At 42.1% G+C, this 17574-nt stretch overlaps 1 protein-coding gene across 4 annotated transcripts in view; it reads right to left on the reverse strand.

Annotated features, from left to right (window-relative positions):
* Positions 1–17574, reverse strand: part of LOC142301682 (proto-oncogene Mas-like) — a 127695-nt gene that overhangs the window by 49767 nt on the left and 60354 nt on the right. For 3 of the 4 annotated variants that reach the window (XM_075342700.1, XM_075342702.1, XM_075342699.1), the window contains exon 2: positions 12658–12843. The exons of the other annotated variant lie outside the window; for it this stretch is intronic. The gene's annotated coding sequence lies outside the window, so the exon portion shown is untranslated. The remainder of the gene's footprint in view (positions 1–12657; positions 12844–17574) is intronic. 4 annotated transcript variants of the gene reach the window in all.

Raw genomic sequence — 17574 nt, forward strand, 5'->3', positions numbered from 1 at the left:
GCGGCCTGGAAACGATACTCTGAAGGAGTGCAGGACAGTGAATGGGGGGACTGATCCACCTTTCTTAAATTAATTGGTAAAGGGCAGACATGGAGCACTAGTCTGTGGAGACCTGATACTTATTGTGCTCCTGAACTCATAAAATGCTCATTTTAATGTCCCTATTGCATACAGTTTCCAACTAAGAACATCAGGCCTAAGACATTTACTAATGTGTGAAGTTTATATTGTGAAATCTTCTGACAGAACCACCTTAAATGCAAAAGAAAATTGAATTTCAAAGAACTTACTTTGGAGATATCAAAAGCGAAATGATTGCATTAATAAACTTCTAATTCCAGGTTTTCCACGTGACCTTGATGTATAACCTTGTCTTGTTTTACCAATAAAAAGATTCACATTATCAGAGAATGCCATGGTTTTTTTCCCTCAATCCACAGAACGTTATCCAAGAAAATGTTGAGATTGTTTTGTTTTCCCTAAATCTGAGACATGCATTTATGTTATTCTTGGATAATGGTTGGTTCAATCTTGCTGCGCTCCCATGAATACCACTGTAGCTATGTTTCTTGTAGACTGATGAAAATGAAGTGTAGCCATGGTTTGGGAGAGGCGGCCTGCAGTTTATTACTTTTTACTCTGGTGTGAGTATTCATTGTTTTTCATTACAACTTTTACCATTCAGATAAAATAATATTTTCACACTAAAACAGCTGAACAGTTGCACCACCAGGATTACTCAACTTAAATGCCCTTGTCTGTGATTGACAGTGGTATTTAAGGTGTTAAACAACCAGCAATTGGATGTCAGCTCAGATTACTGCTGGAAAAAACAATGCGTTTCGGCGGCGATGCCTTCCTCCGGTTCACTTCACCGGAGGAAGGCATCGCTGCCGAAACGCGTTGTTTTTTCCACGTCTGAACATCTAATTATCCAGTATAGAGAAAAAGGAGCCAGCACGAACTGAAAATGGCATGCATGATAAAAAAAGTGCAAATTCACAGATTTAAAAATCTCAATTTATATTATAGTACAGTTGGAATAAATCTGTGAATTTGCACTTTTTATATGATGCATGCCATTTTCAGATCGTGCTGGTTCCTCTCTCTCTGTTTGTAGTTATGCTACAAATGTCTGGTGGCTGGTCACCACCATGCTATGCACGCCTGATCTTGGTTTGCAATATATTCCTCCTGTTGGTAGCTGTTCACATTCAGTTGCCTCACCCTTTCCACAGGCATTGCTAATTAAGCACCATACTTGGATCTGGTCCACCTTTACCAATGGTTGCTGTCTGGCACTGGGAGGGTCAGTTCTGATATAGTCCTGGAATGTGTAGAGCTTGCTCCACATGCTGGGACCTGGGCTGGCCTCTATCCACAATTGCATCTTTTGCAACATAGAAACAGTTATATACAGGTTACAGGTATGTGTGCTCCATTATGGTTCTGCTTTTAACTTTATCTAATAGGCCGCATGGCACATGAAATACATAATATAGTGTAGGACCCCCCTATTGAGATTTGCTGTGACGTTGGCAGGGGTGGCTCAAAGATTGATCAATTATTTGCTAAAAATCTCAATTTATATTATAGTACAGTTGGAATAAATCTGTGAATTTGCACTTTTTATATGATGCATGCCATTTTCAGATCGTGCTGGCTCCCCTCTCTCTGTTTGGTTGTAGTTATGCTACAAATGTCTGGTGGCTGGTCACCACCATGCTATGCATGCCTGATCTTGGTTTGCAATATATTCCTCCTGTTGGTAGCTGTTCACATTCAGTTGCCTCACCCTTTCCACAGGAATTGCTAATTAAGCACCATACTTGGATCTGGTCCGTCTTTATCAATGGTTGCTGTCTGGCACTAGGAGGGTCAGTTCTGATATAGTCCTGGTATGTGTAGAGCAGCGGTCTCAAACTCGGCTGGATGTATGGGCCGCACAGAGGAAAAAAATAATTTGGGGGGCTGCATTCTTTGCAGGACAAAGTGACATTTTTATTGGTACCATATATATATTTTTTTACACACCTTTGTATCACTGATTTTGAACATTTTTCACTTGTTTATTATAATAAAGGTGCACATTCTTTGTTTAAATATAAAAAAAAATTGATGGTAAAGAAAATGTCATGCCTTATTTTGTTTTTTTTTTTTTACATTTTATCCCTTTCTTGTAACTAATAGTGTTACAATTATCACTATATAGACATTTTGGCCAACATCTTTTAGTAATGTTCCCCATCTTGTTGTAATGTGCCCATCCTTGTCCCCTTGTAGTATTGTGCCCCATCCTAGTCCCAATCCTACAGTAATGTACTGATCCTTGTCCCCACCCTACAGTAATGTGCTCATCCTTATCCCCATCTGATAGTAATGTCCCCAGCCTTGTCCCCATCTTATCGTAATGTGCCCATCCTGTACTAATGTGTCCAGCCTTGTCCCCATCTTATAGTAATGTTCCCCATCTTTGTCCCCTTGTAGAAATCTCCCTATTCTGTAGTACTGTCCCCATCATATAGTTGTCCCATTCTATAGTAATGTCCCTATCCTATAGTAATGTGCCAACCTTGTCCCCATCCTATATTGCTGTTCCATCCTTTAATAATGTGCCCATCCTATAGTAATGTGTCCATACTTGTCCCCATCTTATAGTAATGTCCCTATCCTATAGTAATGTCCCCAGCCTTATCTCTATCCTATAGTAATGTTTCTCATCCTTGTCCCCTTGTAGTAATGTCCCTATCCTGTAGTATTGTGCCCATCCTAGTCCCCATCCTATAATAATAATGTCCAGAGCCTTTTCCCCATTCTATAGTAATGTCCCCATCCAATAGTATTATGCCCATCCTTGTAATGTCCCAAGCCTTGTCCCTATTCTATAGTAATGTGCCCACCTTGTCCCCATCCTATAGTCATGTTCCCACCTTGTCCCCATCCTATAGTCATGTGCCCACCTTGTCCCCATCCTATAGTCATGTGCCCACCTTGTCCCTATCCTATAGTCATGTGTCCACCTTGTCCCCATCCTATAGTCATGTGTCCACCTTGTCCCCATCCTATAGTCATGTGCCCACCTTGTCCCCATCCTATAGTCATGTGTCCACCTTGTCCCCATCCTATAGTCATGTTCCCACCTTGTCCCCATCCTATAGTCATGTGCCCACCTTGTCCCCATCCTATAGTCATGTGCCCACCTTGTCCCTATTCTATAATCATGTGGCCACCTTGTCCATATTCTATAGTAATGTGATCACCTTGTCCCTATTCTATAGTAATGTCCCCATCCTGTAGTAATGGGTGGGGGGGTGGCGGCTGAAAGGGGCAGGGGCGCTATAACTTACCGATCGCTCTCAGCTTCCACAGACGCCGGAGTGAAGCTGAGGGGGTGGTCTCCGGCCCCAGATCCACAGTGATTGGAGAGATCGGTCACAAGGCCGGTCTCTCCAATCAGAGCTGGGGGTGGGTGAAACTGAGGTCACCCAGCTCCAGCCAATGATCGGTGCTATAGCTGCACTGATATGGCTGGATTTCAATGTTTCAGCCATTTTCAATGGCTAAAACATTACAGTGGTTGTGATTGGCTGAAGAACACCGCTCAGCCAATCACAGCCTCCGTAGGTCCGGGGAGGAGACACCACCCCTCCTGAGGTCCCCTCCTCCCCGAATCTAAGGTATTTGCAATGCAAAGCGATCGCAGCCACCAGGGCTCCGGGGCTGCAATCTCGCCATGGCGCACTGGTTACGTCATGGGTCCTTAAGTACCAGGGACCCATGACGTACACAGTACGTCATAGGTCGCTAAGGGGTTAATGTGCCGTCCTACACACACACACACAGCATATATACACACGTATATATATACACACACACAGACACACAGCATACACACACATGTATATATACACACACACAGACACACAGCATACACACACACGTATATATACACACACACACGTATATATATATATATACACACACACACACACACACACACACACACAAACACACACACACACACACACACACACACACACACAACACCATTCTTCTCACCTGTCCCGCGTTCCCTCGGCTGCCTCACCTCTGCTTCGTGCGGCCCCCAGGCCTGTGCCCCTGTTAACTATCGTGGCAGCTGCAGGGGCCGCAGCCACTGTCAGTGATTTATGTCAGATGATTGTTTTTCCGGCGCTGCGCGCGCAGAGTCCTTGACTCTGAGAGCGCACACCGGCAAGACATTCATCTAAAACAAAGTGCAGACAGTAGCTGCGACCCCTGCACCGGCCGCGATAGTTAACAGGGGCACGGGCCTGGGGGTCGCATGAAGCAGCCTGAGGGGCCGCATGCGGCCCGCGGGCCGCGTGTTTGAGACCCCTGGTGTAGAGCTTGCTCCACATGCTGGGACCTGTGCTGGCCTCTATCCAGAATTGCCTCTTTTGCAACATGGATGCGGTTATATACAGGTTACAGGTATGTGTGCTCCATTATGGTTCTGCTTTTAACTTTATCTAGGAGGCCGCATGGCACATGAAATACATAATATAGTGTAGGACCCCCCTATTGAGATTTGCCGTGACGTTGGCAGGGGTGGCTCAAAGAATTGATCAATTATTTGCTAAAAATCTCAATTTATATTATGGTACAGTTGGAATAAATCTGTGAATTTGCACTTTCTATATGATGCATGCCATTTTCAGATCGTGCTGGCTCCGCTCTCTCTCTAATTATCAAGTATGTAAAATGCCAGTGTTATGAATTTTATTTTGGAAGAATTAAAAGTTAATTTTTACTCTACCTGACGGATTCCCAGCGGATTTCTTCTACTTTATGATATTGTATATAAGGAGCTTTGTAGGGGCTCATACTGTATATAAGCGAGACCTATATGGGGGCTTACACTATATAAGGAGTTATGTGAAAGCTCATACTTTATATAGGAAGTTATGTGGGGGCTCATACTATATATAGGGAGCCTATGTGATGGCTCATACTGTATATAGGGAGGTTATGTAAGGGCTCATATTGTATCTAGGGAGGCTATGTGAGCTCTCATAATGTATTTAAGTGGCTTTGTAAGGGCTCATAATTTATATAGGGAGCTATGTGTGGCTCATGTTGTATATAAGGGCAATAATAATGCTCATATTGTATATAGGGAACTATGTGAGGGACATTTCATACTGTATCTAGGAAGGCTATGTGATGACACATACTTTATATAGGAGGAAATGTAGGGGCTTATACTGTATATAAGGGAATTATGTGGGAGCTCACAAGACTATATATAGGTGGCTCACAGTTTATAGGGGTTATGTGAGGGCTTACACTGTATATAGGGGGCTATGTGGGGGCTCATACTATATATATGGAGCTATTGTGTAGCGCCCCTGAGACCATCAGGGTGCTACAAGGTTCTGCATCCCCACCAGGATGCAGGGCCTACCCCCTTAGGTACCCATAACCCCAGTGCTGGTACCACCAAAACCCCAGGTAATCCCAGTTTTCCCCAACAATCCCCCATACAATGGTAGTTAGCTAGGATGGGACCATGGATGGCCACCTAGAGGTGGAGCCACTCCAGTCCACTAGTTGACCAGGTGGGAGGGGCAGACTGTGGAGAGTAGTCAGGACACAGGAAGTCAGTAGTCAGTCTAACTAAGACAGAACATGTGTGACTGTTGAAAGTGTCAGACAGCAGAGGTGTAAAGGTAGAAGTGAAGTGACACCATGACTCGGGTTGACTGTGACCTGGTACCCAGGAGAGGTGGTTGCTGGTGGAGTACGGGTGGAGTACTCCTGGAACAAAGCACCAACGGGGTACAGGACCCTAGGACAGGAAAGAGCTTCAAGCCGACCTGTTAACACGTGCACAGCAATGGGGACTATCAAGGACCTTGCTGATCCTAAAGAATCCGAAGACTCAGTAGCAAAGAGAGAGCCGGGGACAAGACAAGAGACTCCTACCCCACAGGGTTCACGCTACCATCAGACGGACAGAGGTGGACAAACCCTAAACCGGAGACCCCCAGCATTCCATACCGCGGGGACCCACTTACCAGAGACAGGTGCAGGGCAAGAAGGTACCAGAGAACCAGACTGGCACTGACTGGGACGAATGGGACCTGGAGGCGAAACTAGCCAGCCTCGGGCAACCAGCTAACACCTCAAGGAACAGTGAGTAAAACCAGTTGCACTGAATACCTGTCTGGACTCCTTCTTCCGACGTCCACTGCACCATACACCCACTGGGGCAATACCCTACTTGCAGAGGAACTACCATACAGCTGCAATACCATCAGCCCCAGTAGAGACACTGCAGGGGCGGCTCCCTACACTTGTCCGCAACACCACAAGTGGCGTCATGAATAACTTTATTCACAAATCCCCTGTAAATATCCCCATTACAAAAAGGGCCCAGGGCACGGAACCGGGTAACAGCCACCACCGTGACATCCCCAATAGAGACACTGCCCAGAAAAGAGTACCCCATATCCCTGGGTGCTACATATGCAGTATGAGCCATTACATAACCCTCTAAGTACACGATTGACTCCTATACTGTATGTAGGGAGTTATGTAATGGCTCATACTGCATATAGGGAGGACCACTGCCTTCCTGAATTTTCTGCCTTGGTGTTTGTCTGTTCTCTTCTTCTCTCACCTAATGCTGGCTGGGGGAAAGGGATGACAATGACAACAATGGCATGGCGAGGTCACACACGGAAGGAAGAGGAAAAGGATGGAGGAGAAATGGAGACAGCAAGGAAGTGTCAGGATGTATGTGAGTGGCACTGCCAGCACCAGGTTCATAGAGCAGCAACATTTAATTTCCTTTGTGCTGAGTTTTACATTTCTACTGATACTACAGTTCTGCTGCTCATCAAAGCTGTCACTCAACATGGAGTGCCCGTCCTGCCAGAAACCAGGAAGTAAGGAGACTGCGCAGCTCTGAACTGTTCATGAGACAAGTCCATAATGACTCTTTAAAACTGGGTGAGGAACAGTAAAACTCTGCTACAAAGGTGAAGTTATGATGGACAGCTTAAAATCACGGATCATACACCATGGCAACACTAACCACAGCAACAAGACACAAGTTAGTTATATGGATCAGTGTGGTCTCTCCCAGGCAAAGAATTCAAATGCTGGGACTTCAAAACGTGCTGTTCAAGCTCTTTTGGAAAATCAACAAAAAATGGTCAACATTTAGGACCACAGAAAAAGTGGTCAGCCAAGGAAACGTCAAAATTGGAAGAGGACAAGCAGTGCCATAAGTTCAGAACAGACAGCAATCGATGGGACCCAGCTACATCAGTATGCTTTTTTGAAGTCTCGTTAGAAACGGTCTTCAAGGAAGAACTGCAGGCAAAAATCTGCAGATTCAAGGTAGAAACAAGGCCAAGCAACTCAACTATGCATGAAAACATTGGAACCTGCTGCAGAAAAATGGTAACAGGTACTCTGAAACGATGAGGAAAATTAGAAATATTTAGCAGTTTTTTCACTGAATTGCTAATGGGAGGTACAATAATTAGTAGCTGCAGACAACGGTAAAGCATGGTGGAGATTCCTTTGGAATTAGGGGCTGCACTTCAGGAAATGGAGTTAGGCATTTTTTCAGAATAAATGATGTCATCAATGTTGAAAAATACAGGCATATACTTCTTAATTAATAAAGATGAGTGAGCATGCTGAACAAGGAGTCCTGGAAGGGATAATATGGCTCCAACAAAACACTGATCTCATCATCATGAAGTCTGTCTGGGAATGCAGGAGGAGACAGAAGAATGTGTAGAATCTTACATCCACAGAGGATCTGTGGTTAGTTATCCAAAACGTTTGGATTAATTTTGCTACCAAGCACCTTCAAAAAATAATTGCCTATGCACCTTGAAGAACTGATGCCTTGATGCAGTTTTGTGGTAAGTAATTGGATTATCGGTCTGGCGAGCGCTGACAATGCACAGGTTCCGTTAAGATTAAAGTTGTTTTATTGTTAAAATATTTCAGATGCTCCTGTTATTCAGATAATACAACGCGTTTCAGCAATACATCAATGCTTTCCTCAGGTACCTGATACCTGAGGAAAGCATTGATGTATTGCTGAAACGCGTTGTATTATCTGAATAACAGGAGCATCTGAAATATTTTAACAATAAAACAACTTTAATCTTAACGGAACCTGTGCATTGTCAGCGCTCGCCAGACCGATAATCCAATTACTTACCACATGCACACTCCCTTCTGAGGGATTCGGTCAGAGCTGCAGCAAGACATAGGCACTCCATTTCGAAGTGAAACCCTCAGCTGGAGAACGGTGGATCGCTGTAACACTCCAGAACCCAGAGTGCCGGGGATTTCAGGAGGATTCAGCGGTCCTGAATCCGGACATCTCCAACAAAGATCACGATATAACAGGATCGCTACCAAGGCTCCAAACCCCCAATCCATACTAGATCGGAGGATCTATACAACCAACACCGGGGTTGTGCGAGGGCGCACAACCTCACCAGGTGAGCAAACTCTTATTCCTCTTAATTTAATCTTAGACCCGCGGGTACTTCTCATAGGCGCTACTTTCTCTTTTTTATTGATGCAGTTTTGAACACAATGTGAGCTCACACCAGATATTGGTTTGAATTAGATTTCTTTTTTGTTCATTCACATTTAGCTAATTGATAAAAATAAATTAATACTTTTATTTTTTTAAAACATTCTTACTTTTAGTATTTTTTCCACAATTGCCAAAAATGGTTGTACAGAATTCTCTCTCTCTTTTTTTCCCAGTTTTAATTGAAAAGGGTGTTTGCTGATCCCAGATTTGGGTAAGCAAAATGCATGTTGTAGCAACTTAGGAATATAACATGGGAGAAATATGAGATATATTGTGCAAGCATTATCTTTCAAAACATTTAGATTCAGTCTTTACAAAATGGTAAATTGCCAAGTAATTGTTAAATGCATCCATTAGAACCAAGATGGCTCATGTGGTTTTCTCAGATTTCAGTTTTCTCAGAGCACTGTAAAAGCATAAATCTTCCAAAGCATTATTTCATAGACACCAGTGTTCCTATTATTATTGACTACCAATTTGAGCAGCTTAAACAGAACATTGCTCTTCCCCAAAAAATTATCTAAATAATCAGATCTGTATACTGTGGCAATCAGACATAAACCTCCAATCTCTTTAACCCCTTCCCGACATAGGAAAAATTATTACTTCTTATATCGAGTTCTCATGTATCTAGTGTCTTAGATGTAAAGTTTACGCCATACTTGGCAGATGATGGCTGCCATCTGTAACTGCAGCCACCACAGCTTGCACTCTAATTGCTGCTGTCTAAGGGCTCATGCGCATGTTACTGCTAAATATTCTGCAGCGATTTGACAGCACATGTGCGCTTCAAATCACTGCAGAAACACTGCATTATGGATGCATTTTTTTTGTAGAAAAAAGCCGATTTCATGCGTTTTGGCTGCTGCCCCCACCATAGACAGAGCGGGAGCTGCTTCCAGAACACAGAAATAATTGACATGCTCATTTTATGAACGCATGGATTTGGGGCAAAATTTTAGCACCCAATTTGCTGCGTTCATAAAAGCATCATGCGCACGTGTCATGCACAATCTACATAGATTGTGCAGGGGATGCAGGACGCATGCATTTAAGCTGCAGTGCTAGATGCAGCGTAAATGAATGCAATTACGAAACATGCACATGAGCCCTAACTGTTTAAATATTGTTGTCAATCACTGACAGCTGAATTTAAAGGGACTCTGTCAGCATAGAATGATTGCTCAAATCAAGTAAAGGCGCTTGGTCCATCATGGCGGGACCAATCATTTAAATCCACCTTCCCACTTGCTTGTTTTCCCATCTAACTCCTCCGTTCTGTGGCTCTATAAAGCCAGAACTGTCAATCAAAAAATAAGGGAAGGGGTGATAGGTGGAAAACAAGCAGGTGGAAAGGTATAGTTAATCATTTAGACCTGCCATGATGTACCGAATGCCTGTACTTGGTTTAAGCAGTCATTCTGTGCTTGCAAAGGCCTTCCGTCCACCACTAGACATTCGCGGGATCTGTTGGGTTTTTGTAGCATCATATATGGCCACCATCCTTGTCTGTGATGTTCATAGGAGAACATAATTTTGACTGTATATTGCAATAGTGTAACATATTTAAAAAGCAATTGTGATTGCACTTACTTCACTTGGGCACACTTGTGTTCAACCCTATTTCTAATCCCCTGGAGCATTTTTCTAGCTACTTCATGCTCCCTTGAGAAAAAGCAAAACGTGCGTTGAAGCTCCCCCCTCCATCTTGGTGCTGTGGCTTCACCCACTGACTTCTATTCTCCCAGGCATATTAGCATTCACCAAAGTGCATATACTGAGGTTGTTCATGTTTTTTAATGTCTGTGTGTGTTATCCATTTTGGGGCCGGTGTCCTTTACTGAGGCCTTGAAACATGGGATTTACTTAATCCTATTGTTTGGAATTTATTCCCTTGATTTATGAACCATGTCTCTATCCCTTCAAGTATAGATCGACACATTGCCTTTTATATACTAAGCTCTTTTGTTACTATCCAGCCGCCTTTGTTTGGGGAGAGGAGAAACTACTCTTGATAGACCCTTGTGCATCATATTTATTTCCTTTGCCCTCTGCATCCGTCTGTTCTCCTCATCTATTTATTTTGTATAATTTTGGTATTTTTCTATTTCCCTTATGTGAATTGTTTAATAAAGATTTAGCTTTTTTTATATTATTTGTTTTATTTTTTGAGGCCTTTGCTCTTTTCCCTCCTTTTTTTTTTGCATTCATCATGAGTTTTGTTTTGCCCTACCCTAGGGTCACCATTTTGGGATCCCTACATGTCTCTTTGAATAATATGGCTTTTTGGATTCTATTTATCTAACATATTTTTATATATCTAATATCTAACATAGAATATCAATATTTGCAGATGATACTAAACTCTGCAGGGTAATCAATACAGAGGAGGATAATTTTATATTACAGGGAGATTTATGTAAATTGGAGAATTGGGCTGAGAAGTGGCAATTGAATTTTAATGTAGATAAATGTAAGGTCATGCACTTGGGTAGAGGAAATAACATTTATGATTATGTACTTAATTGTAGAACACTGGGTAAAACAGACACAGAAAAAGACTTGGGTGTATGGGTGGATGGTAAACTTCACTTTAGTGGACAGTGTCAGGCAGCTGCTGCCAGGGCTAATAAAATAATGGGATGTATTAAAAGAGGTATAAGTGTTCATGAAAAAAATATAGTTCTACCTCTGTACAAGTCACTAGTGCGACCGCTCTTAGAATACTGTGTACAATTCTGGTCACCGATATATAAGAAGGACATAGCTGAACTGGAGAGGGTGCAGAGAAGAGCGACCAAGATTATTAGAGGAATGGGTGGGCTGCAATACCAAGACAGGTTATTAAACTTGGGGTTATTTAGTTTGGAAAAACGAAGGCTTAGGGGGGATCTAATCACAATGTATAAATATATGAGGGGACAGTACAGAGACCTTTCCAAAGATCTTTTTACACCTAGGCCTGCGACTGGAACACGGGGGCATCCGCTACGTCTTGAGGAAAGAAGGTTTAATCATAATCACAGACGAGGATTCTTTACTGTACGAGCAGTGAGACTATGGAACTGTCTGCCGCATGATGTTGTAATGAGTGATTCACTACTAACATTTAAGCAGAGCCTGGACGCCTTTCTTGAAAAATTTAATATTACCAGTTATGTATATTAGATTTTATGATAGGGTATTGATCCAGGGAACTAGTCTGATTGCCGGATGTGGAGTCAGGAAGGAAATTTTTTCCCCATTGGAACTTGTTTGCCACATTGGGGTTTTTTATGCCTTCCTCTGGATAAACATGTTAGGCTACGGGTTGAACTAGATGGACTTAGAGTCTCCCTTCAACCTTAAAAACTATGATACTATGATACTATGATACTATGATACTATGATTTAACAAGCAGTTGAACAAACACGGGTTCAAATCCTTAAAAATATAAGTAAAAATAGAAAAAAAAACATGAAAAATTGAATTAGCAAAGACAATTAAAAATAAGCATATTTGGTATTGCTATTTTTGAGTCAGTAAAGTTCAATCTATCAAAATATAAAATGAATTAACCTCTATGGTAAAAAACATAAAGTGAGGGGAAAAAAACCAAAACACCAGAATTGCTGTTTTTCGGAAAAAAAGCCAACCCCAAAACATTGTTATAAATTTCAGAATTATTTTTGACCAGTTTAAAAAAAATCAAAAATCTACACAATCTTTTACTGCTTTATTTGCATTTACCTGAGAAATCATGTTGTCAACTACCTTTTACTGCACAACAAACACAATATAAACTATATACCCTAAAAACAATGACAGAATTGCATTCATGAATGGTGCTATGCAAAACTACAACTTGTCCAACAAAAGTCCGCTAGCTATATCAATGGAAAAATAAAAAGTTATTGCTCTTGGAAGTAATGGGGAAAAAGAATGAAAAGTGCAAAAAAAAATATTGACAAGAGCAGAAAGTGTTTAAAGGTGGATAGTGACCAATTGCCCATTAAGATGTACAAGCTATAATATCCATGATAAAGAATTGTAAACTTACCTATTTTACTGTGCAATAAAATAAGAGGCCTCATATTACTTGATGGCATTTTCAGTATAATGGACTCGTACAATTGGACAGCACAATGTGTTTAAGTTGTGAATGTCACTGGAAAGATTTTACCTTCTATAAATAGAGATGAATCTTTCAGTGAAGCATTCGGAGCGTCTCATACAAATGCTGCTCCTGCAATATAAAAAAAAAGATGCTACCTGAAAGTGGGGTACTCACCGCATTTATGGATGACTTACTATACACTTGTATGGCCAATATTTAGCAACCAAAAATTGTTGGGAGAATTTGTTACTATGACTGTCTACAGTACATATTATGGGTCTCTATTAAAATTATGACATTTACATTTTTGACTGAACCATGAAAGATCCTTTACTGGCATATCAAAATGGATTTATAACTTTAATGGGTTAAATCTTATTTTTTTTTCTTACAATAGTTCATTAAGTTATTTAAATTATTTAAAGAGACTGGTCACTACTTTTACATTGATTGTCTATCCTTAGGATAGGTCATCAATGTCTAATCGGCCAGGGTCCGACACCCGCACTCCCGCCGATCATCTGTTCTAGGTGCCGATGGCGGCAGCTGGCAGCCAGAAATGCTCAGTTCCAGAGCTGCCCTGTCAACTGATAGTGGCCTATTCAAATCATTAAGAAATGGATGTGCAGTGCCTGGCCGTGAACACTGTCATAGGACGGGGCAGCTCCAGAACCAAGCATTTCCAGCTACCTGCTGCTACCAGCGTCACCGAAAACAGCAGAGCGGTGAGGGTGGTGGGTGTTGGACCCCATCCGTTCAGACATGGATGACCTATCCTAAAGATTGGCCATTGGTGTAAAAGTAGTGGAACCTCTTTAAGTACTTTTAAAGTCACATTTTGGATTTAGTGACAGTACTTTATGGACACTGCAGTGTATTTTGAAATATTGTAAACATATCCCTATCGTTTGCAGGACACATCTGTGAACAAGTCAACGAAAAAAGTAGTTTTAAAGTGATTTACATTTAAAATAAGCATCCCTAGCTATGTTGGAGACCTTCTCCATAGTGAGTCCTTGAAAGGATGATATAATGATATATTCCCCACACAGTCCTAATCTCAACATCATTGAGTATGTATGGGATTACATTAGGCATCAAAAGGATTTGCACAATCCCACATCCACTGAAGATCTGGGGTTAATTCAAAAAGATGTTTGAAATAATCTCTTTGTTGACTTCTTTCAAAAACTATATCCCAAGCTCATTGCCACACTGCCTCATCCCACCTGTAGATTTGCTCCAAGAGTACTTTTACTACCATGGCTGCCTCTGTCAGTAACTCTGCCACTATGGCTGACAAGTCTATTAGGCATTTAAATGTTGACCTCCAATTCCTTTGAACCCATATTATGCGAGTGCAAAGGCTGATCACCTCTTCCAATAAATCAAAAGAAATTGTTGCTGTAAAATATCTTCCTTAGACTATGTGCGCACTAGAAAGTGCCTTTTTCTTAAGAAAAAAACGGACCCTCTGAAAGAATCCCGCACCTGCGGAAAAACCACGGTAAAACAACACCCGCGTTTTTGCCGCAGTTAGCTGCGAATTTACCGCGGATTTTCCACAAGTTGGTCCCTGCGGATTTTCACCGTTATCTATGGCAAAAAACGCAGGTACCTGCGGAAAAAAAGTGACATGCTCATTAATTCTGCAGCGGAAAATCAGCGGGTATAAAAAAACGCAGTGTGCGCACAGCATTTTTTAAAACCCATAGGATTTGCTGGGGAATGACTGCAGAAATGTTAGACACATTTTCTGCAGCAAATCCGCGGCAAATCTGCAGCAAAATCCACAGTAAATCCACAGCGTGCGCATGGGGCCTTAGCCTCTAGAGGGCTGTGGCTTAGGGAACTAAAGGAACGAAACGGCAGAACAGATAAAGGTGTTGTTGATTGAACAGAAGTCCATCAAATAAATATTAACTGTTACGATGCCAAAGCAGGACAACTGTGCAGAATACTAACTCAAACTGATGGTACCATTTTCAGAAGTAAGATCATCACTCATGGCCACGCCTAAAGTCATGGGAATCTGGTGAGGATGATGCATTGCAAATTTTTTGAAATCGTCGAATTTCATAAAATTCTATATAAATTCAATTTACATTGAAATGATTTGCTCATCTGTACACCTAGCAGGTATTGTGCTCTTCTCTTTTTAAATAGAAAAAGGACTTATGCACATTGCCTCTGAGCGTTCAATGTAAAGCCTGCTTTACACCAGGCAATCTATCGTGCGATAGATCGTCGGGGTCACGGTTTTTGTGACGCACATCCGGCATCGCTGGCGATGCCGGCCTGTGTGACACCTCCTAGCGACGCAGTATCGCTCACAAATCGTGAGTCGGGTACTGCTCGTTAGGTTCCATAATATCGGTTACTTTAGTTGACCATCGTTTCCGTGGTAGCACACGTCGCTCCGTGTGACACCACGGGAACGATGATCAGCTCACCTGCCTCCCGCGGCCGCCGCCGTCTCTATGTGGAAGGAAGGAGGTGGGCGGGATGTTTACGTCCCGCTCATCTCCGCCCCTCCGCTTCTATTGGCCGGCGCCCGTGTGACGTCGCTGTGACGCCGAACGTCCCTCCCACTCCAGGAAGTGGACGTTCGCCGCCCACAGCGAGGTCGCACGAGAGGTAAGTATGTGTGACGGGGTTTAGTAACTTTGTGCGACACGGGCAGCGATTTGCCCGTGACGCAAAAAGGACGGGGGCGGGTACGATCGATTGTGAAATCGCACAATCGGTCGTACCGTGTAAAGCAGGCTTAAAAGTGAGAGGAGTGGCAGATTCCCATTGAGGTGAAAATGTGCAGGCATGTGGAACAGTGAGATGCTGCTGATGATATGCTCTCAGTAGATCAATTTCTTAGCTTCCATTGTCCATCTTGGCTTATTACCGAGCTCACTACAACACAACTCAAATTTATTGACAATGAATAAGATTTACAGGAGCAACTCACTACAACATTGCCAGTATATGGCGACTAAGTGATGGAATAAAAGAGCATCATTACGAAAAATATGTAAGCTTGGTAGCTTGGCCATGATTTCACTATGTCTTGCTTAGATTTTTCTTTTGATGTAAAACTTTCACAAATGTAGATGATTTTTAACAATTATGTAAAACAGATATGTGTAGTTTTTAAAAACCCACATATCGAGAAGGCATAATACACCATGTGCAGAATTATTAGGCAAGTTGTATTTTAAAGGATATTTTTTAATATTGATCAACAACTATATTCTCAATCAACCCAAAAGACTCATAAATATCAAAGCTTAATATTTTTGGAAGTTGCAGTGTTTTTTTTTTGATTTGGCTATCTTAGGAGGATATGTGTTTTTGCAGGTAACTATTACTGTGCAAAATTATTAGGCAACTTAATAATAATTTTAATGGCTCCTTCTTTCTACAGCTCTAGGGAACCACAATGGGTGTGGCTTGCGCACCAACTTATCCAAATCTGTTCCTGGGGCTGTGGGAGAGGGAGTTATTTTCTGACGAGTCACAGGTGTCAATGGAGCGTGTCATTCTTTGGACACGCTTCATTGACGATATTTTTCTAATTTGGAAAGGCTCTGCTGCAGAGTTGCGGACTCCCCCTGACGAAGGCATTCTTAGCCTAAACGGCCGTCGGGCAGACGCAGGTCTCTGTGTGTGCTCCAGGATCATCTTTCCAGGTATATCATAGTCCCATTTTTGGGTTCATGGTGGTTCATCTACACCTAGTGGTGGTTGATGTAGTTTTTTGGGGGTCCCTTGGCTCTTATACCCGATATAGTTTTGGTTTTACAGCCTCCCTTGTCACTAGTCGATTTAATGACCCCCTTCCATCGTTTGGTTTGCACCAACTATTTGGTACCTGGTTGCGATATTACGCTGTCCCCATGACCAATTTTGGCTATGGGTGAATATTCTATCCATTAAGTGTTTTAGTTCTATACTTATTGCGTGTAAATTGACCCTGGATCTTACTTGACCTATTGTCTCACCTGCAATTTGTGCCGCTATTTCACCTACCCTGTGTGTAATAAAGTTCATCACTTACATCATCTGGCGTTGTCGCATTCCTTCTCTTTTTATATGTCTGCTGCAGAGTTGAAGAGTTTTTTTGATTCCTTCACTAGGAATAAACTCAATCTACATCTGACCTACAAATGATTCAACTACAATTGATTTTTTGGATGTCCGAATTAAACGTGACTCGTCTAATTTCTTGCAGACTGACATCTATCGTAAGACAACATCAGTCAACTCATTTCTTCACGCTAAGTTGTCTCATCCACCTCAAATGTTCAATGGCATACCAACAGGACAATTTCTTCGTATTAAAAGGGTTGGCTCCACGAAATTGATTTTGAGAACCAGGCCCTCGAATTGAGAAGGAGATTTCAAAACCGCGGATATAGTAATTAATCAATTAATACGGCATACACAAGAGCAAAAAATTCTAAGAGACAAGAACTTCTTTATGCACCTCGGAAACATCACGAGACGGATCAGGTGAGGTTTATTACTAGATATCACTCACACTGGCAAATTATGAAGAAAGAATTATGAAGAAATGTCTGGACAAATTCTGGCCAATCTTGCTAACAGATGCTGTTATTAAACAATACATTAAACCTTATCCCAGTATGACTGCGAGGCGTGGACGGAATATTGGGGATCATTTGGTCTCAAGCCACTACCAACCAACTCAGAAGAGTCTGTTTCCTTCCATCTCTCCCCCAAAATGGGGGTGTAAGCCATGTGGAGATGTGTAGCCTGCCCGAATGTGGATGTGGCCACCGAATTTTATGACTCTACGGGCATCAAGAGATTTCTGATTACCCATAGGATTACTTGCACAACAAA

The sequence above is a fragment of the Anomaloglossus baeobatrachus genome, chromosome 4 (genome assembly GCF_048569485.1).
Source record: "Anomaloglossus baeobatrachus isolate aAnoBae1 chromosome 4, aAnoBae1.hap1, whole genome shotgun sequence".
Classification (NCBI taxonomy): domain Eukaryota; kingdom Metazoa; phylum Chordata; class Amphibia; order Anura; family Aromobatidae; genus Anomaloglossus; species Anomaloglossus baeobatrachus.